Source organism: Schistocerca cancellata, chromosome 2 (genome assembly GCF_023864275.1).
Source record: "Schistocerca cancellata isolate TAMUIC-IGC-003103 chromosome 2, iqSchCanc2.1, whole genome shotgun sequence".
NCBI lineage: Eukaryota > Metazoa > Arthropoda > Insecta > Orthoptera > Acrididae > Schistocerca > Schistocerca cancellata.
Genome location: NC_064627.1, coordinates 1099931534 through 1099951056, shown reverse-complemented (window position 1 = coordinate 1099951056; position 19523 = coordinate 1099931534). Strand labels below are relative to the sequence as shown.

At 53.5% G+C, this 19523-nt stretch overlaps 58 non-coding genes across 58 annotated transcripts; 40 read left to right on the top strand and 18 right to left on the bottom strand.

The window, feature by feature from the left end:
- Positions 1-187: 187 nt before the first annotated feature.
- Trnap-agg (transfer RNA proline (anticodon AGG)) lies at positions 188-259 on the bottom strand. The gene has a single exon. It is a non-coding gene; the product is annotated as a tRNA-Pro (tRNA).
- A 402-nt stretch (positions 260-661) lies between these two features.
- Positions 662-734, top strand: Trnam-cau (transfer RNA methionine (anticodon CAU)). The gene has a single exon. It is a non-coding gene; the product is annotated as a tRNA-Met (tRNA).
- Positions 735-892: 158 nt separating this feature from the next.
- Trnav-aac (transfer RNA valine (anticodon AAC)) lies at positions 893-965 on the top strand. Its single transcript has one exon. It is a non-coding gene; the product is annotated as a tRNA-Val (tRNA).
- A 194-nt stretch (positions 966-1159) lies between these two features.
- Positions 1160-1231, bottom strand: Trnap-agg (transfer RNA proline (anticodon AGG)). Its single transcript has one exon. It is a non-coding gene; the product is annotated as a tRNA-Pro (tRNA).
- A 402-nt stretch (positions 1232-1633) lies between these two features.
- On the top strand, positions 1634-1706 carry Trnav-cac (transfer RNA valine (anticodon CAC)). The gene has a single exon. It is a non-coding gene; the product is annotated as a tRNA-Val (tRNA).
- Positions 1707-1864: 158 nt separating this feature from the next.
- Positions 1865-1937, top strand: Trnav-aac (transfer RNA valine (anticodon AAC)). The gene has a single exon. It is a non-coding gene; the product is annotated as a tRNA-Val (tRNA).
- A 193-nt stretch (positions 1938-2130) lies between these two features.
- Positions 2131-2203, bottom strand: Trnap-agg (transfer RNA proline (anticodon AGG)). The gene has a single exon. It is a non-coding gene; the product is annotated as a tRNA-Pro (tRNA).
- A 402-nt stretch (positions 2204-2605) lies between these two features.
- Positions 2606-2678, top strand: Trnav-cac (transfer RNA valine (anticodon CAC)). Its single transcript has one exon. It is a non-coding gene; the product is annotated as a tRNA-Val (tRNA).
- Positions 2679-2836: 158 nt separating this feature from the next.
- Trnav-aac (transfer RNA valine (anticodon AAC)) lies at positions 2837-2909 on the top strand. The gene has a single exon. It is a non-coding gene; the product is annotated as a tRNA-Val (tRNA).
- Positions 2910-3103: 194 nt separating this feature from the next.
- Trnap-agg (transfer RNA proline (anticodon AGG)) lies at positions 3104-3175 on the bottom strand. Its single transcript has one exon. It is a non-coding gene; the product is annotated as a tRNA-Pro (tRNA).
- Positions 3176-3577: 402 nt separating this feature from the next.
- Positions 3578-3650, top strand: Trnav-cac (transfer RNA valine (anticodon CAC)). The gene has a single exon. It is a non-coding gene; the product is annotated as a tRNA-Val (tRNA).
- A 158-nt stretch (positions 3651-3808) lies between these two features.
- Positions 3809-3881, top strand: Trnav-aac (transfer RNA valine (anticodon AAC)). The gene has a single exon. It is a non-coding gene; the product is annotated as a tRNA-Val (tRNA).
- A 194-nt stretch (positions 3882-4075) lies between these two features.
- Trnap-agg (transfer RNA proline (anticodon AGG)) lies at positions 4076-4147 on the bottom strand. Its single transcript has one exon. It is a non-coding gene; the product is annotated as a tRNA-Pro (tRNA).
- A 402-nt stretch (positions 4148-4549) lies between these two features.
- Trnav-cac (transfer RNA valine (anticodon CAC)) lies at positions 4550-4622 on the top strand. Its single transcript has one exon. It is a non-coding gene; the product is annotated as a tRNA-Val (tRNA).
- A 158-nt stretch (positions 4623-4780) lies between these two features.
- On the top strand, positions 4781-4853 carry Trnav-aac (transfer RNA valine (anticodon AAC)). Its single transcript has one exon. It is a non-coding gene; the product is annotated as a tRNA-Val (tRNA).
- Positions 4854-5047: 194 nt separating this feature from the next.
- On the bottom strand, positions 5048-5119 carry Trnap-agg (transfer RNA proline (anticodon AGG)). The gene has a single exon. It is a non-coding gene; the product is annotated as a tRNA-Pro (tRNA).
- A 402-nt stretch (positions 5120-5521) lies between these two features.
- Trnam-cau (transfer RNA methionine (anticodon CAU)) lies at positions 5522-5594 on the top strand. Its single transcript has one exon. It is a non-coding gene; the product is annotated as a tRNA-Met (tRNA).
- Positions 5595-5752: 158 nt separating this feature from the next.
- Positions 5753-5825, top strand: Trnav-aac (transfer RNA valine (anticodon AAC)). The gene has a single exon. It is a non-coding gene; the product is annotated as a tRNA-Val (tRNA).
- Positions 5826-6019: 194 nt separating this feature from the next.
- On the bottom strand, positions 6020-6091 carry Trnap-agg (transfer RNA proline (anticodon AGG)). The gene has a single exon. It is a non-coding gene; the product is annotated as a tRNA-Pro (tRNA).
- Positions 6092-6493: 402 nt separating this feature from the next.
- Positions 6494-6566, top strand: Trnav-cac (transfer RNA valine (anticodon CAC)). Its single transcript has one exon. It is a non-coding gene; the product is annotated as a tRNA-Val (tRNA).
- A 158-nt stretch (positions 6567-6724) lies between these two features.
- On the top strand, positions 6725-6797 carry Trnav-aac (transfer RNA valine (anticodon AAC)). The gene has a single exon. It is a non-coding gene; the product is annotated as a tRNA-Val (tRNA).
- Positions 6798-6991: 194 nt separating this feature from the next.
- Trnap-agg (transfer RNA proline (anticodon AGG)) lies at positions 6992-7063 on the bottom strand. The gene has a single exon. It is a non-coding gene; the product is annotated as a tRNA-Pro (tRNA).
- A 402-nt stretch (positions 7064-7465) lies between these two features.
- Positions 7466-7538, top strand: Trnam-cau (transfer RNA methionine (anticodon CAU)). The gene has a single exon. It is a non-coding gene; the product is annotated as a tRNA-Met (tRNA).
- Positions 7539-7696: 158 nt separating this feature from the next.
- On the top strand, positions 7697-7769 carry Trnav-aac (transfer RNA valine (anticodon AAC)). The gene has a single exon. It is a non-coding gene; the product is annotated as a tRNA-Val (tRNA).
- A 194-nt stretch (positions 7770-7963) lies between these two features.
- Positions 7964-8035, bottom strand: Trnap-agg (transfer RNA proline (anticodon AGG)). Its single transcript has one exon. It is a non-coding gene; the product is annotated as a tRNA-Pro (tRNA).
- A 402-nt stretch (positions 8036-8437) lies between these two features.
- Trnav-cac (transfer RNA valine (anticodon CAC)) lies at positions 8438-8510 on the top strand. Its single transcript has one exon. It is a non-coding gene; the product is annotated as a tRNA-Val (tRNA).
- A 158-nt stretch (positions 8511-8668) lies between these two features.
- On the top strand, positions 8669-8741 carry Trnav-aac (transfer RNA valine (anticodon AAC)). The gene has a single exon. It is a non-coding gene; the product is annotated as a tRNA-Val (tRNA).
- Positions 8742-9178: 437 nt separating this feature from the next.
- On the top strand, positions 9179-9251 carry Trnav-cac (transfer RNA valine (anticodon CAC)). Its single transcript has one exon. It is a non-coding gene; the product is annotated as a tRNA-Val (tRNA).
- A 158-nt stretch (positions 9252-9409) lies between these two features.
- Trnav-aac (transfer RNA valine (anticodon AAC)) lies at positions 9410-9482 on the top strand. Its single transcript has one exon. It is a non-coding gene; the product is annotated as a tRNA-Val (tRNA).
- A 437-nt stretch (positions 9483-9919) lies between these two features.
- Positions 9920-9992, top strand: Trnav-cac (transfer RNA valine (anticodon CAC)). Its single transcript has one exon. It is a non-coding gene; the product is annotated as a tRNA-Val (tRNA).
- A 158-nt stretch (positions 9993-10150) lies between these two features.
- On the top strand, positions 10151-10223 carry Trnav-aac (transfer RNA valine (anticodon AAC)). The gene has a single exon. It is a non-coding gene; the product is annotated as a tRNA-Val (tRNA).
- Positions 10224-10417: 194 nt separating this feature from the next.
- On the bottom strand, positions 10418-10489 carry Trnap-agg (transfer RNA proline (anticodon AGG)). The gene has a single exon. It is a non-coding gene; the product is annotated as a tRNA-Pro (tRNA).
- A 402-nt stretch (positions 10490-10891) lies between these two features.
- Positions 10892-10964, top strand: Trnav-cac (transfer RNA valine (anticodon CAC)). The gene has a single exon. It is a non-coding gene; the product is annotated as a tRNA-Val (tRNA).
- A 158-nt stretch (positions 10965-11122) lies between these two features.
- Trnav-aac (transfer RNA valine (anticodon AAC)) lies at positions 11123-11195 on the top strand. Its single transcript has one exon. It is a non-coding gene; the product is annotated as a tRNA-Val (tRNA).
- Positions 11196-11389: 194 nt separating this feature from the next.
- Positions 11390-11461, bottom strand: Trnap-agg (transfer RNA proline (anticodon AGG)). The gene has a single exon. It is a non-coding gene; the product is annotated as a tRNA-Pro (tRNA).
- A 402-nt stretch (positions 11462-11863) lies between these two features.
- Positions 11864-11936, top strand: Trnav-cac (transfer RNA valine (anticodon CAC)). The gene has a single exon. It is a non-coding gene; the product is annotated as a tRNA-Val (tRNA).
- A 158-nt stretch (positions 11937-12094) lies between these two features.
- On the top strand, positions 12095-12167 carry Trnav-aac (transfer RNA valine (anticodon AAC)). Its single transcript has one exon. It is a non-coding gene; the product is annotated as a tRNA-Val (tRNA).
- A 194-nt stretch (positions 12168-12361) lies between these two features.
- Trnap-agg (transfer RNA proline (anticodon AGG)) lies at positions 12362-12433 on the bottom strand. The gene has a single exon. It is a non-coding gene; the product is annotated as a tRNA-Pro (tRNA).
- Positions 12434-12835: 402 nt separating this feature from the next.
- Positions 12836-12908, top strand: Trnav-cac (transfer RNA valine (anticodon CAC)). The gene has a single exon. It is a non-coding gene; the product is annotated as a tRNA-Val (tRNA).
- A 158-nt stretch (positions 12909-13066) lies between these two features.
- On the top strand, positions 13067-13139 carry Trnav-aac (transfer RNA valine (anticodon AAC)). The gene has a single exon. It is a non-coding gene; the product is annotated as a tRNA-Val (tRNA).
- Positions 13140-13333: 194 nt separating this feature from the next.
- Positions 13334-13405, bottom strand: Trnap-agg (transfer RNA proline (anticodon AGG)). The gene has a single exon. It is a non-coding gene; the product is annotated as a tRNA-Pro (tRNA).
- Positions 13406-13807: 402 nt separating this feature from the next.
- On the top strand, positions 13808-13880 carry Trnav-cac (transfer RNA valine (anticodon CAC)). The gene has a single exon. It is a non-coding gene; the product is annotated as a tRNA-Val (tRNA).
- A 158-nt stretch (positions 13881-14038) lies between these two features.
- Trnav-aac (transfer RNA valine (anticodon AAC)) lies at positions 14039-14111 on the top strand. Its single transcript has one exon. It is a non-coding gene; the product is annotated as a tRNA-Val (tRNA).
- Positions 14112-14305: 194 nt separating this feature from the next.
- Trnap-agg (transfer RNA proline (anticodon AGG)) lies at positions 14306-14377 on the bottom strand. Its single transcript has one exon. It is a non-coding gene; the product is annotated as a tRNA-Pro (tRNA).
- A 402-nt stretch (positions 14378-14779) lies between these two features.
- Trnav-cac (transfer RNA valine (anticodon CAC)) lies at positions 14780-14852 on the top strand. The gene has a single exon. It is a non-coding gene; the product is annotated as a tRNA-Val (tRNA).
- Positions 14853-15010: 158 nt separating this feature from the next.
- Trnav-aac (transfer RNA valine (anticodon AAC)) lies at positions 15011-15083 on the top strand. The gene has a single exon. It is a non-coding gene; the product is annotated as a tRNA-Val (tRNA).
- Positions 15084-15277: 194 nt separating this feature from the next.
- Positions 15278-15349, bottom strand: Trnap-agg (transfer RNA proline (anticodon AGG)). Its single transcript has one exon. It is a non-coding gene; the product is annotated as a tRNA-Pro (tRNA).
- Positions 15350-15751: 402 nt separating this feature from the next.
- Trnav-cac (transfer RNA valine (anticodon CAC)) lies at positions 15752-15824 on the top strand. Its single transcript has one exon. It is a non-coding gene; the product is annotated as a tRNA-Val (tRNA).
- A 158-nt stretch (positions 15825-15982) lies between these two features.
- Positions 15983-16055, top strand: Trnav-aac (transfer RNA valine (anticodon AAC)). Its single transcript has one exon. It is a non-coding gene; the product is annotated as a tRNA-Val (tRNA).
- A 194-nt stretch (positions 16056-16249) lies between these two features.
- Positions 16250-16321, bottom strand: Trnap-agg (transfer RNA proline (anticodon AGG)). Its single transcript has one exon. It is a non-coding gene; the product is annotated as a tRNA-Pro (tRNA).
- A 402-nt stretch (positions 16322-16723) lies between these two features.
- Positions 16724-16796, top strand: Trnav-cac (transfer RNA valine (anticodon CAC)). The gene has a single exon. It is a non-coding gene; the product is annotated as a tRNA-Val (tRNA).
- Positions 16797-16954: 158 nt separating this feature from the next.
- Positions 16955-17027, top strand: Trnav-aac (transfer RNA valine (anticodon AAC)). The gene has a single exon. It is a non-coding gene; the product is annotated as a tRNA-Val (tRNA).
- A 194-nt stretch (positions 17028-17221) lies between these two features.
- Positions 17222-17293, bottom strand: Trnap-agg (transfer RNA proline (anticodon AGG)). The gene has a single exon. It is a non-coding gene; the product is annotated as a tRNA-Pro (tRNA).
- A 402-nt stretch (positions 17294-17695) lies between these two features.
- Trnav-cac (transfer RNA valine (anticodon CAC)) lies at positions 17696-17768 on the top strand. The gene has a single exon. It is a non-coding gene; the product is annotated as a tRNA-Val (tRNA).
- Positions 17769-17926: 158 nt separating this feature from the next.
- Trnav-aac (transfer RNA valine (anticodon AAC)) lies at positions 17927-17999 on the top strand. Its single transcript has one exon. It is a non-coding gene; the product is annotated as a tRNA-Val (tRNA).
- Positions 18000-18193: 194 nt separating this feature from the next.
- Positions 18194-18265, bottom strand: Trnan-auu (transfer RNA asparagine (anticodon AUU)). The gene has a single exon. It is a non-coding gene; the product is annotated as a tRNA-Asn (tRNA).
- Positions 18266-18667: 402 nt separating this feature from the next.
- On the top strand, positions 18668-18740 carry Trnav-cac (transfer RNA valine (anticodon CAC)). The gene has a single exon. It is a non-coding gene; the product is annotated as a tRNA-Val (tRNA).
- Positions 18741-18898: 158 nt separating this feature from the next.
- Positions 18899-18971, top strand: Trnav-aac (transfer RNA valine (anticodon AAC)). The gene has a single exon. It is a non-coding gene; the product is annotated as a tRNA-Val (tRNA).
- Positions 18972-19523: the final 552 nt, after the last annotated feature.

Genomic DNA, 19523 nt, shown 5'->3' with positions numbered 1-19523 from the left:
ATCACTTTAAGCGAGACTTACTAACATGCATCTGCTACCATCTGTACCCGAAACCTTCGTAACTGCCTTCACGCGTCGGACCAGAGTGTCAATTGCTCACATCAAATAAGAAATTCATTTGATATTGGCGGCGAGCTTTTTGCGCTGACTCAGCCACTGACGTGCGATCAGTTTGCACAAAACGCTAGGGCTCGTCCGGGATTTGAACCCGGGACCTCCTGCACCCTAAGCAGGAATCATACCCCTAGACCAACGAGCCCTGTGACACGTCGCATGCCAGTTACTCCAGTCCCTCGATGTCTTCCAGGGTGCTCTGGAAGTCTCGTGTAGGCTGGCGGGATGGAGGCGGCGCGAATTCCCGCGGTCGGCGGCCTTCCTGGGCTATTGGTACCTTCATGTAGAGCTGCCGCTGGGCGCGCACTGCCTGCTGCTAAGGAGGTGATTGTTTTTGCTGATGTGACTTGCAATAACGACTGCGCGAAACGCCGCTATCTCGTTAGGGGTGCTACGGCAGACACCCTCTCGGGCACCCCGAAGACTTCTTGAGCCCTCGGCTGCGATGGGTTTCAGGCTGTCAAAAGAACTATGGTGTGTGCATGCGCGGACGAGAGAAAGGCTGAGGCGTATTCGAGTGCACAAGGAGGGACTGAGCGTGTCCGTCGTTTCCGTAGTGTAGCGGTTATCACGTCTGCTTCATACGCAGAAGGTCCCCGGTTCGATCCCGGGCGGGAACAGTATTTTCCTGCCTATGTCGTATTGTACTCCAGTGAGCCTCGTCGTGTGTGGATCTGCTGCATGTCCCTTCGTTTTGCAAGTACCACATTTATTGAATTTTTTAGTTACGATGGCAACATCACTACAAGTTGTCTATGAAGTAAGGTGCACATAAGCAGTTTCCGTGGTGTAGCGGTTATCACGTCTGCCTAACACGCAGAAGGTCCCCTGTTCGATCCCGAGCGGAAACACTTTTTCATCACTTTAAGCGAGACTTACTAACATGCATCTGCTACCATCTGTACCCGAAACCTTCGTAACTGCCTTCACGCGTCGGACCAGAGTGTCAATTGCTCACATCAAATAAGAAATTCATTTGATATTGGCGGCGAGCTTTTTGCGCTGACTCAGCCACTGACGTGCGATCAGTTTGAACAAAACGCTAGGGCTCGTCCGGGATTTGAACCCGGGACCTCCTGCACCCTAAGCAGGAATCATACCCCTAGACCAACGAGCCCTGTGACACGTCGCATGCCAGTTACTCCAGTCCCTCGATGTCTTCCAGGGTGCTCTGGAAGTCTCGTGTAGGCTGGCGGGATGGAGGCGGCGCGAATTCCCGCGGTCGGCGGCCTTCCTGGGCTATTGGTACCTTCATGTAGAGCTGCCGCTGGGCGCGCACTGCCTGCTGCTAAGGAGGTGATTGTTTTTGCTGATGTGACTTGCAATTACGACTGCGCGAAACGCCGCTATCTCGTTAGGGGTGCTACGGCAGACACCCTCTCGGGCACCCCGAAGACTTCTTGAGCCCTCGGCTGCGATGGGTTTCAGGCTGTCAAAAGAACTATGGTGTGTGCATGCGCGGACGAGAGAAAGGCTGAGGCGTATTCGAGTGCACAAGGAGGGACTGAGCGTGTCCGTCGTTTCCGTAGTGTAGCGGTTATCACGTCTGCTTCACACGCAGAAGGTCCCCGGTTCGATCCCGGGTGGGAACAGTATTTTCCTGCCTATGTCGTATTGTACTCCAGTGAGCCTCGTCGTGTGTGGATCTGCTGCATGTCCCTTCGTTTTGCAAGTACCACATTTATTGAATTTTTTAGTTACGATGGCAACATCACTACAAGTTGTCTATGAAGTAAGGTGCACATAAGCAGTTTCCGTGGTGTAGCGGTTATCACGTCTGCCTAACACGCAGAAGGTCCCCGGTTCGATCCCGGGCGGAAACACTTTTTCATCACTTTAAGCGAGACTTACTAACATGCATCTGCTACCATCTGTACCCGAAACCTTCGTAACTGCCTTCACGCGTCGGACCAGAGTGTCAATTGCTCACATCAAATAAGAAATTCATTTGATATTGGCGGCGAGCTTTTTGCGCTGACTCAGCCACTGACGTGCGATCAGTTTGAACAAAACGCTAGCGCTCGTCCGGGATTTGAACCCGGGACCTCCTGCACCCTAAGCAGGAATCATACCCCTAGACCAACGAGCCCTGTGACACGTCGCATGCCAGTTACTCCAGTCCCTCGATGTCTTCCAGGGTGCTCTGGAAGTCTCGTGTAGGCTGGCGGGATGGAGGCGGCGCGAATTCCCGCGGTCGGCGGCCTTCCTGGGCTATTGGTACCTTCATGTAGAGCTGCCGCTGGGCGCGCACTGCCTGCCGCTAAGGAGGTGATTGTTTTTGCTGATGTGACTTGCAATAACGACTGCGCGAAACGCCGCTATCTCGTTAGGGGTGCTACGGCAGACACCCTCTCGGGCACCCCGAAGACTTCTTGAGCCCTCGGCTGCGATGGGTTTCAGGCTGTCAAAAGAACTATGGTGTGTGCATGCGCGGACGAGAGAAAGGCTGAGGCGTATTCGAGTGCACAAGGAGGGACTGAGCGTGTCCGTCGTTTCCGTAGTGTAGCGGTTATCACGTCTGCTTCACACGCAGAAGGTCCCCGGTTCGATCCCGGGCGGGAACAGTATTTTCCTGCCTATGTCGTATTGTACTCCAGTGAGCCTCGTCGTGTGTGGATCTGCTGCATGTCCCTTCGTTTTGCAAGTACCACATTTATTGAATTTTTTAGTTACGATGGCAACATCACTACAAGTTGTCTATGAAGTAAGGTGCACATAAGCAGTTTCCGTGGTGTAGCGGTTATCACGTTTGCCTAACACGCAGAAGGTCCCCGGTTCGATCCCGGGCGGAAACACTTTTTCATCACTTTAAGCGAGACTTACTAACATGCATCTGCTACCATCTGTACCCGAAACCTTCGTAACTGCCTTCACGCGTCGGACCAGAGTGTCAATTGCTCACATCAAATAAGAAATTCATTTGATATTGGCGGCGAGCTTTTTGCGCTGACTCAGCCACTGACGTGCGATCAGTTTGCACAAAACGCTAGGGCTCGTCCGGGATTTGAACCCGGGACCTCCTGCACCCTAAGCAGGAATCATACCCCTAGACCAACGAGCCCTGTGACACGTCGCATGCCAGTTACTCCAGTCCCTCGATGTCTTCCAGGGTGCTCTGGAAGTCTCGTGTAGGCTGGCGGGATGGAGGCGGCGCGAATTCCCGCGGTCGGCGGCCTTCCTGGGCTATTGGTACCTTCATGTAGAGCTGCCGCTGGGCGCGCACTGCCTGCTGCTAAGGAGGTGATTGTTTTTGCTGATGTGACTTGCAATAACGACTGCGCGAAACGCCGCTATCTCGTTAGGGGTGCTACGGCAGACACCCTCTCGGGCACCCCGAAGACTTCTTGAGCCCTCGGCTGCGATGGGTTTCAGGCTGTCAAAAGAACTATGGTGTGTGCATGCGCGGACGAGAGAAAGGCTGAGGCGTATTCGAGTGCACAAGGAGGGACTGAGCGTGTCCGTCGTTTCCGTAGTGAAGCGGTTATCACGTCTGCTTCACACGCAGAAGGTCCTCGGATCGATCCCGGGTGGGAACAGTATTTTCCTGCCTATGTCGTATTGTACTCCAGTGAGCCTCGTCGTGTGTGGATCTGCTGCATGTCCCTTCGTTTTGCAAGTACCACATTTATTGAATTTTTTAGTTACGATGGCAACATCACTACAAGTTGTCTATGAAGTAAGGTGCACATAAGCAGTTTCCGTGGTGTAGCGGTTATCACGTCTGCCTAACACGCAGAAGGTCCCCGGTTCGATCCCGGGCGGAAACACTTTTTCATCACTTTAAGCGAGACTTACTAACATGCATCTGCTACCATCTGTACCCGAAACCTTCGTAACTGCCTTCACGCGTCGGACCAGAGTGTCAATTGCTCACATCAAATAAGAAATTCATTTGATATTGGCGGCGAGCTTTTTGCGCTGACTCAGCCACTGACGTGCGATCAGTTTGCACAAAACGCTAGGGCTCGTCCGGGATTTGAACCCGGGACCTCCTGCACCCTAAGCAGGAATCATACCCCTAGACCAACGAGCCCTGTGACACGTCGCATGCCAGTTACTCCAGTCCCTCGATGTCTTCCAGGGTGCTCTGGAAGTCTCGTGTAGGCTGGCGGGATGGAGGCGGCGCGAATTCCCGCGGTCGGCGGCCTTCCTGGGCTATTGGTACCTTCATGTAGAGCTGCCGCTGGGCGCGCACTGCCTGCTGCTAAGGAGGTGATTGTTTTTGCTGATGTGACTTGCAATAACGACTGCGCGAAACGCCGCTATCTCGTTAGGGGTGCTACGGCAGACACCCTCTCGGGCACCCCGAAGACTTCTTGAGCCCTCGGCTGCGATGGGTTTCAGGCTGTCAAAAGAACTATGGTGTGTGCATGCGCGGACGAGAGAAAGGCTGAGGCGTATTCGAGTGCACAAGGAGGGACTGAGCGTGTCCGTCGTTTCCGTAGTGAAGCGGTTATCACGTCTGCTTCACACGCAGAAGGTCCTCGGATCGATCCCGGGTGGGAACAGTATTTTCCTGCCTATGTCGTATTGTACTCCAGTGAGCCTCGTCGTGTGTGGATCTGCTGCATGTCCCTTCGTTTTGCAAGTACCACATTTATTGAATTTTTTAGTTACGATGGCAACATCACTACAAGTTGTCTATGAAGTAAGGTGCACATAAGCAGTTTCCGTGGTGTAGCGGTTATCACGTCTGCCTAACACGCAGAAGGTCCCCGGTTCGATCCCGGGCGGAAACACTTTTTCATCACTTTAAGCGAGACTTACTAACATGCATCTGCTACCATCTGTACCCGAAACCTTCGTAACTGCCTTCACGCGTCGGACCAGAGTGTCAATTGCTCACATCAAATAAGAAATTCATTTGATATTGGCGGCGAGCTTTTTGCGCTGACTCAGCCACTGACGTGCGATCAGTTTGCACAAAACGCTAGGGCTCGTCCGGGATTTGAACCCGGGACCTCCTGCACCCTAAGCAGGAATCATACCCCTAGACCAACGAGCCCTGTGACACGTCGCATGCCAGTTACTCCAGTCCCTCGATGTCTTCCAGGGTGCTCTGGAAGTCTCGTGTAGGCTGGCGGGATGGAGGCGGCGCGAATTCCCGCGGTCGGCGGCCTTCCTGGGCTATTGGTACCTTCATGTAGAGCTGCCGCTGGGCGCGCACTGCCTGCTGCTAAGGAGGTGATTGTTTTTGCTGATGTGACTTGCAATAACGACTGCGCGAAACGCCGCTATCTCGTTAGGGGTGCTACGGCAGACACCCTCTCGGGCACCCCGAAGACTTCTTGAGCCCTCGGCTGCGATGGGTTTCAGGCTGTCAAAAGAACTATGGTGTGTGCATGCGCGGACGAGAGAAAGGCTGAGGCGTATTCGAGTGCACAAGGAGGGACTGAGCGTGTCCGTCGTTTCCGTAGTGTAGCGGTTATCACGTCTGCTTCATACGCAGAAGGTCCCCGGTTCGATCCCGGGCGGGAACAGTATTTTCCTGCCTATGTCGTATTGTACTCCAGTGAGCCTCGTCGTGTGTGGATCTGCTGCATGTCCCTTCGTTTTGCAAGTACCACATTTATTGAATTTTTTAGTTACGATGGCAACATCACTACAAGTTGTCTATGAAGTAAGGTGCACATAAGCAGTTTCCGTGGTGTAGCGGTTATCACGTCTGCCTAACACGCAGAAGGTCCCCTGTTCGATCCCGAGCGGAAACACTTTTTCATCACTTTAAGCGAGACTTACTAACATGCATCTGCTACCATCTGTACCCGAAACCTTCGTAACTGCCTTCACGCGTCGGACCAGAGTGTCAATTGCTCACATCAAATAAGAAATTCATTTGATATTGGCGGCGAGCTTTTTGCGCTGACTCAGCCACTGACGTGCGATCAGTTTGAACAAAACGCTAGGGCTCGTCCGGGATTTGAACCCGGGACCTCCTGCACCCTAAGCAGGAATCATACCCCTAGACCAACGAGCCCTGTGACACGTCGCATGCCAGTTACTCCAGTCCCTCGATGTCTTCCAGGGTGCTCTGGAAGTCTCGTGTAGGCTGGCGGGATGGAGGCGGCGCGAATTCCCGCGGTCGGCGGCCTTCCTGGGCTATTGGTACCTTCATGTAGAGCTGCCGCTGGGCGCGCACTGCCTGCTGCTAAGGAGGTGATTGTTTTTGCTGATGTGACTTGCAATTACGACTGCGCGAAACGCCGCTATCTCGTTAGGGGTGCTACGGCAGACACCCTCTCGGGCACCCCGAAGACTTCTTGAGCCCTCGGCTGCGATGGGTTTCAGGCTGTCAAAAGAACTATGGTGTGTGCATGCGCGGACGAGAGAAAGGCTGAGGCGTATTCGAGTGCACAAGGAGGGACTGAGCGTGTCCGTCGTTTCCGTAGTGTAGCGGTTATCACGTCTGCTTCACACGCAGAAGGTCCCCGGTTCGATCCCGGGTGGGAACAGTATTTTCCTGCCTATGTCGTATTGTACTCCAGTGAGCCTCGTCGTGTGTGGATCTGCTGCATGTCCCTTCGTTTTGCAAGTACCACATTTATTGAATTTTTTAGTTACGATGGCAACATCACTACAAGTTGTCTATGAAGTAAGGTGCACATAAGCAGTTTCCGTGGTGTAGCGGTTATCACGTCTGCCTAACACGCAGAAGGTCCCCGGTTCGATCCCGGGCGGAAACACTTTTTCATCACTTTAAGCGAGACTTACTAACATGCATCTGCTACCATCTGTACCCGAAACCTTCGTAACTGCCTTCACGCGTCGGACCAGAGTGTCAATTGCTCACATCAAATAAGAAATTCATTTGATATTGGCGGCGAGCTTTTTGCGCTGACTCAGCCACTGACGTGCGATCAGTTTGCACAAAACGCTAGGGCTCGTCCGGGATTTGAACCCGGGACCTCCTGCACCCTAAGCAGGAATCATACCCCTAGACCAACGAGCCCTGTGACACGTCGCATGCCAGTTACTCCAGTCCCTCGATGTCTTCCAGGGTGCTCTGGAAGTCTCGTGTAGGCTGGCGGGATGGAGGCGGCGCGAATTCCCGCGGTCGGCGGCCTTCCTGGGCTATTGGTACCTTCATGTAGAGCTGCCGCTGGGCGCGCACTGCCTGCTGCTAAGGAGGTGATTGTTTTTGCTGATGTGACTTGCAATAACGACAGCGCGAAACGCCGCTATCTCGTTAGGGGTGCTACGGCAGACACCCTCTCGGGCACCCCGAAGACTTCTTGAGCCCTCGGCTGCGATGGGTTTCAGGCTGTCAAAAGAACTATGGTGTGTGCATGCGCGGACGAGAGAAAGGCTGAGGCGTATTCGAGTGCACAAGGAGGGACTGAGCGTGTCCGTCGTTTCCGTAGTGTAGCGGTTATCACGTCTGCTTCATACGCAGAAGGTCCCCGGTTCGATCCCGGGCGGGAACAGTATTTTCCTGCCTATGTCGTATTGTACTCCAGTGAGCCTCGTCGTGTGTGGATCTGCTGCATGTCCCTTCGTTTTGCAAGTACCACATTTATTGAATTTTTTAGTTACGATGGCAACATCACTACAAGTTGTCTATGAAGTAAGGTGCACATAAGCAGTTTCCGTGGTGTAGCGGTTATCACGTCTGCCTAACACGCAGAAGGTCCCCTGTTCGATCCCGAGCGGAAACACTTTTTCATCACTTTAAGCGAGACTTACTAACATGCATCTGCTACCATCTGTACCCGAAACCTTCGTAACTGCCTTCACGCGTCGGACCAGAGTGTCAATTGCTCACATCAAATAAGAAATTCATTTGATATTGGCGGCGAGCTTTTTGCGCTGACTCAGCCACTGACGTGCGATCAGTTTGCACAAAACGCTAGGGCTCGTCCGGGATTTGAACCCGGGACCTCCTGCACCCTAAGCAGGAATCATACCCCTAGACCAACGAGCCCTGTGACACGTCGCATGCCAGTTACTCCAGTCCCTCGATGTCTTCCAGGGTGCTCTGGAAGTCTCGTGTAGGCTGGCGGGATGGAGGCGGCGCGAATTCCCGCGGTCGGCGGCCTTCCTGGGCTATTGGTACCTTCATGTAGAGCTGCCGCTGGGCGCGCACTGCCTGCTGCTAAGGAGGTGATTGTTTTTGCTGATGTGACTTGCAATAACGACTGCGCGAAACGCCGCTATCTCGTTAGGGGTGCTACGGCAGACACCCTCTCGGGCACCCCGAAGACTTCTTGAGCCCTCGGCTGCGATGGGTTTCAGGCTGTCAAAAGAACTATGGTGTGTGCATGCGCGGACGAGAGAAAGGCTGAGGCGTATTCGAGTGCACAAGGAGGGACTGAGCGTGTCCGTCGTTTCCGTAGTGTAGCGGTTATCACGTCTGCTTCACACGCAGAAGGTCCCCGGTTCGATCCCGGGCGGGAACAGTATTTTCCTGCCTATGTCGTATTGTACTCCAGTGAGCCTCGTCGTGTGTGGATCTGCTGCATGTCCCTTCGTTTTGCAAGTACCACATTTATTGAATTTTTTAGTTACGATGGCAACATCACTACAAGTTGTCTATGAAGTAAGGTGCACATAAGCAGTTTCCGTGGTGTAGCGGTTATCACGTCTGCCTAACACGCAGAAGGTCCCCGGTTCGATCCCGGGCGGAAACACTTTTTCATCACTTTAAGCGAGACTTACTAACATGCATCTGCTACCATCTGTACCCGAAACCTTCGTAACTGCCTTCACGCGTCGGACCAGAGTGTCAATTGCTCACATCAAATAAGAAATTCATTTGATATTGGCGGCGAGCTTTTTGCGCTGACTCAGCCACTGACGTGCGATCAGTTTGCCGCTGGGCGCGCACTGCCTGCTGCTAAGGAGGTGATTGTTTTTGCTGATGTGACTTGCAATAACGACTGCGCGAAACGCCGCTATCTCGTTAGGGGTGCTACGGCAGACACCCTCTCGGGCACCCCGAAGACTTCTTGAGCCCTCGGCTGCGATGGGTTTCAGGCTGTCAAAAGAACTATGGTGTGTGCATGCGCGGACGAGAGAAAGGCTGAGGCGTATTCGAGTGCACAAGGAGGGACTGAGCGTGTCCGTCGTTTCCGTAGTGTAGCGGTTATCACGTCTGCTTCACACGCAGAAGGTCCCCGGTTCGATCCCGGGCGGGAACAGTATTTTCCTGCCTATCTCGTATTGTACTCCAGTGAGCCTCGTCGTGTGTGGATCTGCTGCATGTCCCTTCGTTTTGCAAGTACCACATTTATTGAATTTTTTAGTTACGATGGCAACATCACTACAAGTTGTCTATGAAGTAAGGTGCACATAAGCAGTTTCCGTGGTGTAGCGGTTATCACGTCTGCCTAACACGCAGAAGGTCCCCGGTTCGATCCCGGGCGGAAACACTTTTTCATCACTTTAAGCGAGACTTACTAACATGCATCTGCTACCATCTGTACCCGAAACCTTCGTAACTGCCTTCACGCGTCGGACCAGAGTGTCAATTGCTCACATCAAATAAGAAATTCATTTGATATTGGCGGCGAGCTTTTTGCGCTGACTCAGCCACTGACGTGCGATCAGTTTGCCGCTGGGCGCGCACTGCCTGCTGCTAAGGAGGTGATTGTTTTTGCTGATGTGACTTGCAATAACGACTGCGCGAAACGCCGCTATCTCGTTAGGGGTGCTACGGCAGACACCCTCTCGGGCACCCCGAAGACTTCTTGAGCCCTCGGCTGCGATGGGTTTCAGGCTGTCAAAAGAACTATGGTGTGTGCATGCGCGGACGAGAGAAAGGCTGAGGCGTATTCGAGTGCACAAGGAGGGACTGAGCGTGTCCGTCGTTTCCGTAGTGTAGCGGTTATCACGTCTGCTTCACACGCAGAAGGTCCCCGGTTCGATCCCGGGCGGGAACAGTATTTTCCTGCCTATGTCGTATTGTACTCCAGTGAGCCTCGTCGTGTGTGGATCTGCTGCATGTCCCTTCGTTTTGCAAGTACCACATTTATTGAATTTTTTAGTTACGATGGCAACATCACTACAAGTTGTCTATGAAGTAAGGTGCACATAAGCAGTTTCCGTGGTGTAGCGGTTATCACGTCTGCCTAACACGCAGAAGGTCCCCGGTTCGATCCCGGGCGGAAACACTTTTTCATCACTTTAAGCGAGACTTACTAACATGCATCTGCTACCATCTGTACCCGAAACCTTCGTAACTGCTTTCACGCGTCGGACCAGAGTGTCAATTGCTCACATCAAATAAGAAATTCATTTGATATTGGCGGCGAGCTTTTTGCGCTGACTCAGCCACTGACGTGCGATCAGTTTGCACAAAACGCTAGGGCTCGTCCGGGATTTGAACCCGGGACCTCCTGCACCCTAAGCAGGAATCATACCCCTAGACCAACGAGCCCTGTGACACGTCGCATGCCAGTTACTCCAGTCCCTCGATGTCTTCCAGGGTGCTCTGGAAGTCTCGTGTAGGCTGGCGGGATGGAGGCGGCGCGAATTCCCGCGGTCGGCGGCCTTCCTGGGCTATTGGTACCTTCATGTAGAGCTGCCGCTGGGCGCGCACTGCCTGCTGCTAAGGAGGTGATTGTTTTTGCTGATGTGACTTGCAATAACGACTGCGCGAAACGCCGCTATCTCGTTAGGGGTGCTACGGCAGACACCCTCTCGGGCACCCCGAAGACTTCTTGAGCCCTCGGCTGCGATGGGTTTCAGGCTGTCAAAAGAACTATGGTGTGTGCATGCGCGGACGAGAGAAAGGCTGAGGCGTATTCGAGTGCACAAGGAGGGACTGAGCGTGTCCGTCGTTTCCGTAGTGTAGCGGTTATCACGTCTGCTTCACACGCAGAAGGTCCCCGGTTCGATCCCGGGCGGGAACAGTATTTTCCTGCCTATCTCGTATTGTACTCCAGTGAGCCTCGTCGTGTGTGGATCTGCTGCATGTCCCTTCGTTTTGCAAGTACCACATTTATTGAATTTTTTAGTTACGATGGCAACATCACTACAAGTTGTCTATGAAGTAAGGTGCACATAAGCAGTTTCCGTGGTGTAGCGGTTATCACGTCTGCCTAACACGCAGAAGGTCCCCGGTTCGATCCCGGGCGGAAACACTTTTTCATCACTTTAAGCGAGACTTACTAACATGCATCTGCTACCATCTGTACCCGAAACCTTCGTAACTGCCTTCACGCGTCGGACCAGAGTGTCAATTGCTCACATCAAATAAGAAATTCATTTGATATTGGCGGCGAGCTTTTTGCGCTGACTCAGCCACTGACGTGCGATCAGTTTGCACAAAACGCTAGGGCTCGTCCGGGATTTGAACCCGGGACCTCCTGCACCCTAAGCAGGAATCATACCCCTAGACCAACGAGCCCTGTGACACGTCGCATGCCAGTTACTCCAGTCCCTCGATGTCTTCCAGGGTGCTCTGGAAGTCTCGTGTAGGCTGGCGGGATGGAGGCGGCGCGAATTCCCGCGGTCGGCGGCCTTCCTGGGCTATTGGTACCTTCATGTAGAGCTGCCGCTGGGCGCGCACTGCCTGCTGCTAAGGAGGTGATTGTTTTTGCTGATGTGACTTGCAATAACGACTGCGCGAAACGCCGCTATCTCGTTAGGGGTGCTACGGCAGACACCCTCTCGGGCACCCCGAAGACTTCTTGAGCCCTCGGCTGCGATGGGTTTCAGGCTGTCAAAAGAACTATGGTGTGTGCATGCGCGGACGAGAGAAAGGCTGAGGCGTATTCGAGTGCACAAGGAGGGACTGAGCGTGTCCGTCGTTTCCGTAGTGTAGCGGTTATCACGTCTGCTTCACACGCAGAAGGTCCCCGGTTCGATCCCGGGCGGGAACAGTATTTTCCTGCCTATCTCGTATTGTACTCCAGTGAGCCTCGTCGTGTGTGGATCTGCTGCATGTCCCTTCGTTTTGCAAGTACCACATTTATTGAATTTTTTAGTTACGATGGCAACATCACTACAAGTTGTCTATGAAGTAAGGTGCACATAAGCAGTTTCCGTGGTGTAGCGGTTATCACGTCTGCCTAACACGCAGAAGGTCCCCGGTTCGATCCCGGGCGGAAACACTTTTTCATCACTTTAAGCGAGACTTACTAACATGCATCTGCTACCATCTGTACCCGAAACCTTCGTAACTGCCTTCACGCGTCGGACCAGAGTGTCAATTGCTCACATCAAATAAGAAATTCATTTGATATTGGCGGCGAGCTTTTTGCGCTGACTCAGCCACTGACGTGCGATCAGTTTGCACAAAACGCTAGGGCTCGTCCGGGATTTGAACCCGGGACCTCCTGCACCCTAAGCAGGAATCATACCCCTAGACCAACGAGCCCTGTGACACGTCGCATGCCAGTTACTCCAGTCCCTCGATGTCTTCCAGGGTGCTCTGGAAGTCTCGTGTAGGCTGGCGGGATGGAGGCGGCGCGAATTCCCGCGGTCGGCGGCCTTCCTGGGCTATTGGTACCTTCATGTAGAGCTGCCGCTGGGCGCGCACTGCCTGCTGCTAAGGAGGTGATTGTTTTTGCTGATGTGACTTGCAATAACGACTGCGCGAAACGCCGCTATCTCGTTAGGGGTGCTACGGCAGACACCCTCTCGGGCACCCCGAAGACTTCTTGAGCCCTCGGCTGCGATGGGTTTCAGGCTGTCAAAAGAACTATGGTGTGTGCATGCGCGGACGAGAGAAAGGCTGAGGCGTATTCGAGTGCACAAGGAGGGACTGAGCGTGTCCGTCGTTTCCGTAGTGTAGCGGTTATCACGTCTGCTTCACACGCAGAAGGTCCCCGGTTCGATCCCGGGCGGGAACAGTATTTTCCTGCCTATGTCGTATTGTACTCCAGTGAGCCTCGTCGTGTGTGGATCTGCTGCATGTCCCTTCGTTTTGCAAGTACCACATTTATTGAATTTTTTAGTTACGATGGCAACATCACTACAAGTTGTCTATGAAGTAAGGTGCACATAAGCAGTTTCCGTGGTGTAGCGGTTATCACGTCTGCCTAACACGCAGAAGGTCCCCGGTTCGATCCCGGGCGGAAACACTTTTTCATCACTTTAAGCGAGACTTACTAACATGCATCTGCTACCATCTGTACCCGAAACCTTCGTAACTGCCTTCACGCGTCGGACCAGAGTGTCAATTGCTCACATCAAATAAGAAATTCATTTGATATTGGCGGCGAGCTTTTTGCGCTGACTCAGCCACTGACGTGCGATCAGTTTGCACAAAACGCTAGGGCTCGTCCGGGATTTGAACCCGGGACCTCCTGCACCCTAAGCAGGAATCATACCCCTAGACCAACGAGCCCTGTGACACGTCGCATGCCAGTTACTCCAGTCCCTCGATGTCTTCCAGGGTGCTCTGGAAGTCTCGTGTAGGCTGGCGGGATGGAGGCGGCGCGAATTCCCGCGGTCGGCGGCCTTCCTGGGCTATTGGTACCTTCATGTAGAGCTGCCGCTGGGCGCGCACTGCCTGCTGCTAAGGAGGTGATTGTTTTTGCTGATGTGACTTGCAATAACGACTGCGCGAAACGCCGCTATCTCGTTAGGGGTGCTACGGCAGACACCCTCTCGGGCACCCCGAAGACTTCTTGAGCCCTCGGCTGCGATGGGTTTCAGGCTGTCAAAAGAACTATGGTGTGTGCATGCGCGGACGAGAGAAAGGCTGAGGCGTATTCGAGTGCACAAGGAGGGACGGAGCGTGTCCGTCGTTTCCGTAGTGTAGCGGTTATCACGTCTGCTTCACACGCAGAAGGTCCCCGGTTCGATCCCGGGCGGGAACAGTATTTTCCTGCCTATGTCGTATTGTACTCCAGTGAGCCTCGTCGTGTGTGGATCTGCTGCATGTCCCTTCGTTTTGCAAGTACCACATTTATTGAATTTTTTAGTTACGATGGCAACATCACTACAAGTTGTCTATGAAGTAAGGTGCACATAAGCAGTTTCCGTGGTGTAGCGGTTATCACGTCTGCCTAACACGCAGAAGGTCCCCGGTTCGATCCCGGGCGGAAACACTTTTTCATCACTTTAAGCGAGACTTACTAACATGCATCTGCTACCATCTGTACCCGAAACCTTCGTAACTGCCTTCACGCGTCGGACCAGAGTGTCAATTGCTCACATCAAATAAGAAATTCATTTGATATTGGCGGCGAGCTTTTTGCGCTGACTCAGCCACTGACGTGCGATCAGTTTGCACAAAACGCTAGGGCTCGTCCGGGATTTGAACCCGGGACCTCCTGCACCCTAAGCAGGAATCATACCCCTAGACCAACGAGCCCTGTGACACGTCGCATGCCAGTTACTCCAGTCCCTCGATGTCTTCCAGGGTGCTCTGGAAGTCTCGTGTAGGCTGGCGGGATGGAGGCGGCGCGAATTCCCGCGGTCGGCGGCCTTCCTGGGCTATTGGTACCTTCATGTAGAGCTGCCGCTGGGCGCGCACTGCCTGCTGCTAAGGAGGTGATTGTTTTTGCTGATGTGACTTGCAATAACGACTGCGCGAAACGCCGCTATCTCGTTAGGGGTGCTACGGCAGACACCCTCTCGGGCACCCCGAAGACTTCTTGAGCCCTCGGCTGCGATGGGTTTCAGGCTGTCAAAAGAACTATGGTGTGTGCATGCGCGGACGAGAGAAAGGCTGAGGCGTATTCGAGTGCACAAGGAGGGACTGAGCGTGTCCGTCGTTTCCGTAGTGTAGCGGTTATCACGTCTGCTTCACACGCAGAAGGTCCCCGGTTCGATCCCGGGCGGGAACAGTATTTTCCTGCCTATGTCGTATTGTACTCCAGTGAGCCTCGTCGTGTGTGGATCTGCTGCATGTCCCTTCGTTTTGCAAGTACCACATTTATTGAATTTTTTAGTTACGATGGCAACATCACTACAAGTTGTCTATGAAGTAAGGTGCACATAAGCAGTTTCCGTGGTGTAGCGGTTATCACGTCTGCCTAACACGCAGAAGGTCCCCGGTTCGATCCCGGGCGGAAACACTTTTTCATCACTTTAAGCGAGACTTACTAACATGCATCTGCTACCATCTGTACCCGAAACCTTCGTAACTGCCTTCACGCGTCGGACCAGAGTGTCAATTGCTCACATCAAATAAGAAATTCATTTGATATTGGCGGCGAGCTTTTTGCGCTGACTCAGCCACTGACGTGCGATCAGTTTGCACAAAACGCTAGGGCTCGTCCGGGATTTGAACCCGGGACCTCCTGCACCCTAAGCAGGAATCATACCCCTAGACCAACGAGCCCTGTGACACGTCGCATGCCAGTTACTCCAGTCCCTCGATGTCTTCCAGGGTGCTCTGGAAGTCTCGTGTAGGCTGGCGGGATGGAGGCGGCGCGAATTCCCGCGGTCGGCGGCCTTCCTGGGCTATTGGTACCTTCATGTAGAGCTGCCGCTGGGCGCGCACTGCCTGCTGCTAAGGAGGTGATTGTTTTTGCTGATGTGACTTGCAATAACGACTGCGCGAAACGCCGCTACCTCGTTAGGGGTGCTACGGCAGACACCCTCTCGGGCACCCCGAAGACTTCTTGAGCCCTCGGCTGCGATGGGTTTCAGGCTGTCAAAAGAACTATGGTGTGTGCATGCGCGGACGAGAGAAAGGCTGAGGCGTATTCGAGTGCACAAGGATGGACTGAGCGTGTCCGTCGTTTCCGTAGTGTAGCGGTTATCACGTCTGCTTCACACGCAGAAGGTCCCCGGTTCGATCCCGGTCGGGAACAGTGTTTTCCTGCCTATGTCGTATTGTACTCCAGTGAGCCTCGTCGTGTGTGCATCTGCTGCATGTCCCTTCGTTTTGCAAGTACCACATTTATTGAATTTTTTAGTTACGATGGCAACATCACTACAAGTTGTCTATGAAGTAAGGTGCACATAAGCAGTTTCCGTGGTGTAGCGGTTATCACGTCTGCCTAACACGCAGAAGGTCCCCGGTTCGATCCCGGGCGGAAACACTTTTTCATCACTTTAAGCGAGACTTACTAACATGCATCTGCTACCATCTGTACCCGAAACCTTCGTAACTGCCTTCACGCGTCGGACCAGAGTGTCAATTGCTCACATCAAATAAGAAATTCATTTGATATTGGCGGCGAGCTTTTTGCGCTGACTCAGCCACTGACGTGCGATCAGTTTGCACAAAACGCTAGGGCTCGTCCGGGATTTGAACCCGGGACCTCCTGCACCCTAAGCAGGAATCATACCCCTAGACCAACGAGCCCTGTGACACGTCGCATGCCAGTTACTCCAGTCCCTCGATGTCTTCCAGGGTGCTCTGGAAGTCTCGTGTAGGCTGGCGGGATGGAGGCGGCGCGAATTCCCGCGGTCGGCGGCCTTCCTGGGCTATTGGTACCTTCATGTAGAGCTGCCGCTGGGCGCGCACTGCCTGCTGCTAAGGAGGTGATTGTTTTTGCTGATGTGACTTGCAATAACGACTGCGCGAAACGCCGCTATCTCGTTAGGGGTGCTACGGCAGACACCCTCTCGGGCACCCCGAAGACTTCTTGAGCCCTCGGCTGCGATGGGTTTCAGGCTGTCAAAAGAACTATGGTGTGTGCATGCGCGGACGAGAGAAAGGCTGAGGCGTATTCGAGTGCACAAGGAGGGACTGAGCGTGTCCGTCGTTTCCGTAGTGTAGCGGTTATCACGTCTGCTTCACACGCAGAAGGTACCCGGTTCGATCCCGGGCGGGAACAGTATTTTCCTGCCTATGTCGTATTGTACTCCAGTGAGCCTCGTCGTGTGTGGATCTGCTGCATGTCCCTTCGTTTTGCAAGTACCACATTTATTGAATTTTTTAGTTACGATGGCAACATCACTACAAGTTGTCTATGAAGTAAGGTGCACATAAGCAGTTTCCGTGGTGTAGCGGTTATCACGTCTGCCTAACACGCAGAAGGTCCCCGGTTCGATCCCGGGCGGAAAAACTTTTTCATCACTTTAAGCGAGACTTACTAACATGCATCTGCTACCATCTGTACCCGAAACCTTCGTAACTGCCTTCACGCGTCGGACCAGAGTGTCAATTGCTCACATCAAATAAGAAATTCATTTGATATTGGCGGCGAGCTTTTTGCGCTGACTCAGCCACTGACGTGCGATCAGTTTGCACAAAACGCTAGGGCTCGTCCGGGATTTGAACCCGGGACCTCCTGCACCCTAAGCAGGAATCATACCCCTAGACCAACGAGCCCTGTGACACGTCGCATGCCAGTTACTCCAGTCCCTCGATGTCTTCCAGGGTGCTCTGGAAGTCTCGTGTAGGCTGGCGGGATGGAGGCGGCGCGAATTCCCGCGGTCGGCGGCCTTCCTGGGCTATTGGTACCTTCATGTAGAGCTGCCGCTGGGCGCGCACTGCCTGCTGCTAAGGAGGTGATTGTTTTTGCTGATGTGACTTGCAATAACGACTGCGCGAAACGCCGCTATCTCGTTAGGGGTGCTACGGCAGACACCCTCTCGGGCACCCCGAAGACTTCTTGAGCCCTCGGCTGCGATGGGTTTCAGGCTGTCAAAAGAACTATGGTGTGTGCATGCGCGGACGAGAGAAAGGCTGAGGCGTATTCGAGTGCACAAGGAGGGACTGAGCGTGTCCGTCGTTTCCGTAGTGTAGCGATTATCACGTCCGCTTCACACGCAGAAGGTCCCCGGTTCGATCCCGGGCGGGAACAGTATTTTCCTGCCTATGTCGTATTGTACTCCAGTGAGCCTCGTCGTGTGTGGATCTGCTGCATGTCCCTTCGTTTTGCAAGTACCACATTTATTGAATTTTTTAGTTACGATGGCAACATCACTACAAGTTGTCTATGAAGTAAGGTGCACATAAGCAGTTTCCGTGGTGTAGCGGTTATCACGTCTGCCTAACACGCAGAAGGTCCCCGGTTCGATCCCGGGCGGAAACACTTTTTCATCACTTTAAGCGAGACTTACTAACATGCATCTGCTACCATCTGTACCCGAAACCTTCGTAACTGCCTTCACGCGTCGGACCAGAGTGTCAATTGCTCACATCAAATAAGAAATTCATTTGATATTGGCGGCGAGCTTTTTGCGCTGACTCAGCCACTGACGTGCGATCAGTTTGCACAAAACGCTAGGGCTCGTCCGGGATTTGAACCCGGGACCTCCTGCACAATAAGCAGGAATCATACCCCTTGACCAACGAGCCCTGTGACACGTCGCATGCCAGTTGCTCCAGTCCCTCGATGTCTTCCAGGGTGCTCTGGAAGTCTCGTGTAAGCTGGCGGGATGGAGGCGGCGCGAATTCCCGCGGTCGGCGGCCTTCCTGGGCTATTGGTACCTTCATGTAGAGCTGCCGCTGGGCGCGCACTGCCTGCTGCTAAGGAGGTGATTGTTTTTGCTGATGTGACTTGCAATAACGACTGCGCGAAACGCCGCTACCTCGTTAGGGGTGCTACGGCAGACACCCTCTCGGGCACCCCGAAGACTTCTTGAGCCCTCGGCTGCGATGGGTTTCAGGCTGTCAAAAGAACTATGGTGTGTGCATGCGCGGACGAGAGAAAGGCTGAGGCGTATTCGAGTGCACAAGGAGGGACTGAGCGTGTCCGTCGTTTCCGTAGTGTAGCGGTTATCACGTCTGCTTCACACGCAGAAGGTCCCCGGTTCGATCCCGGGAGGGAACAGTATTTTCCTGCCTATGTCGTATTGTACTCCAGTGAGCCTCGTCGTGTGTGGATCTGCTGCATGTCCCTTCGTTTTGCAAGTACCACATTTATTGAATTTTTTAGTTACGATGGCAACATCACTACAAGTTGTCTATGAAGTAAGGTGCACATAAGCAGTTTCCGTGGTGTAGCGGTTATCACGTCTGCCTAACACGCAGAAGGTCCCCGGTTCGATCCCGGGCGGAAAAACTTTTTCATCACTTTAAGCGAGACTTACTAACATGCATCTGCTACCATCTGTACCCGAAACCTTCGTAACTGCCTTCACGCGTCGGACCAGAGTGTCAATTGCTCACATCAAATAAGAAATTCATTTGATATTGGCGGCGAGCTTTTTGCGCTGACTCAGCCACTGACGTGCGATCAGTTTGCACAAAACGCTAGGGCTCGACCGGTATTTGAACCCGGGACCTCCTGCACCCTAAGCAGGAATCATACCCCTAGACCAACGAGCCGTGTGACACGTCGCATGCCAGTTACTCCAGTCCCTCGATGTCTTCCAGGGTGCTCTGGAAGTCTCGTGTAGGCTGGCGGGATGGAGGCGGCGCGAATTCCCGCGGTCGGCGGCCTTCCTGGGCTATTGGTACCTTCATGTAGAGCTGCCGCTAGGCGCGCACTGCCTGCTGCTAAGGAGGTGATTGTTTTTGCTGATGTGACTTGCAATAACGACTACGCGAAACGCCGCTATCTCGTTAGGGGTGCTACGGCAGACACCCTCTCGGGCACCCTGAAGACTTCTTG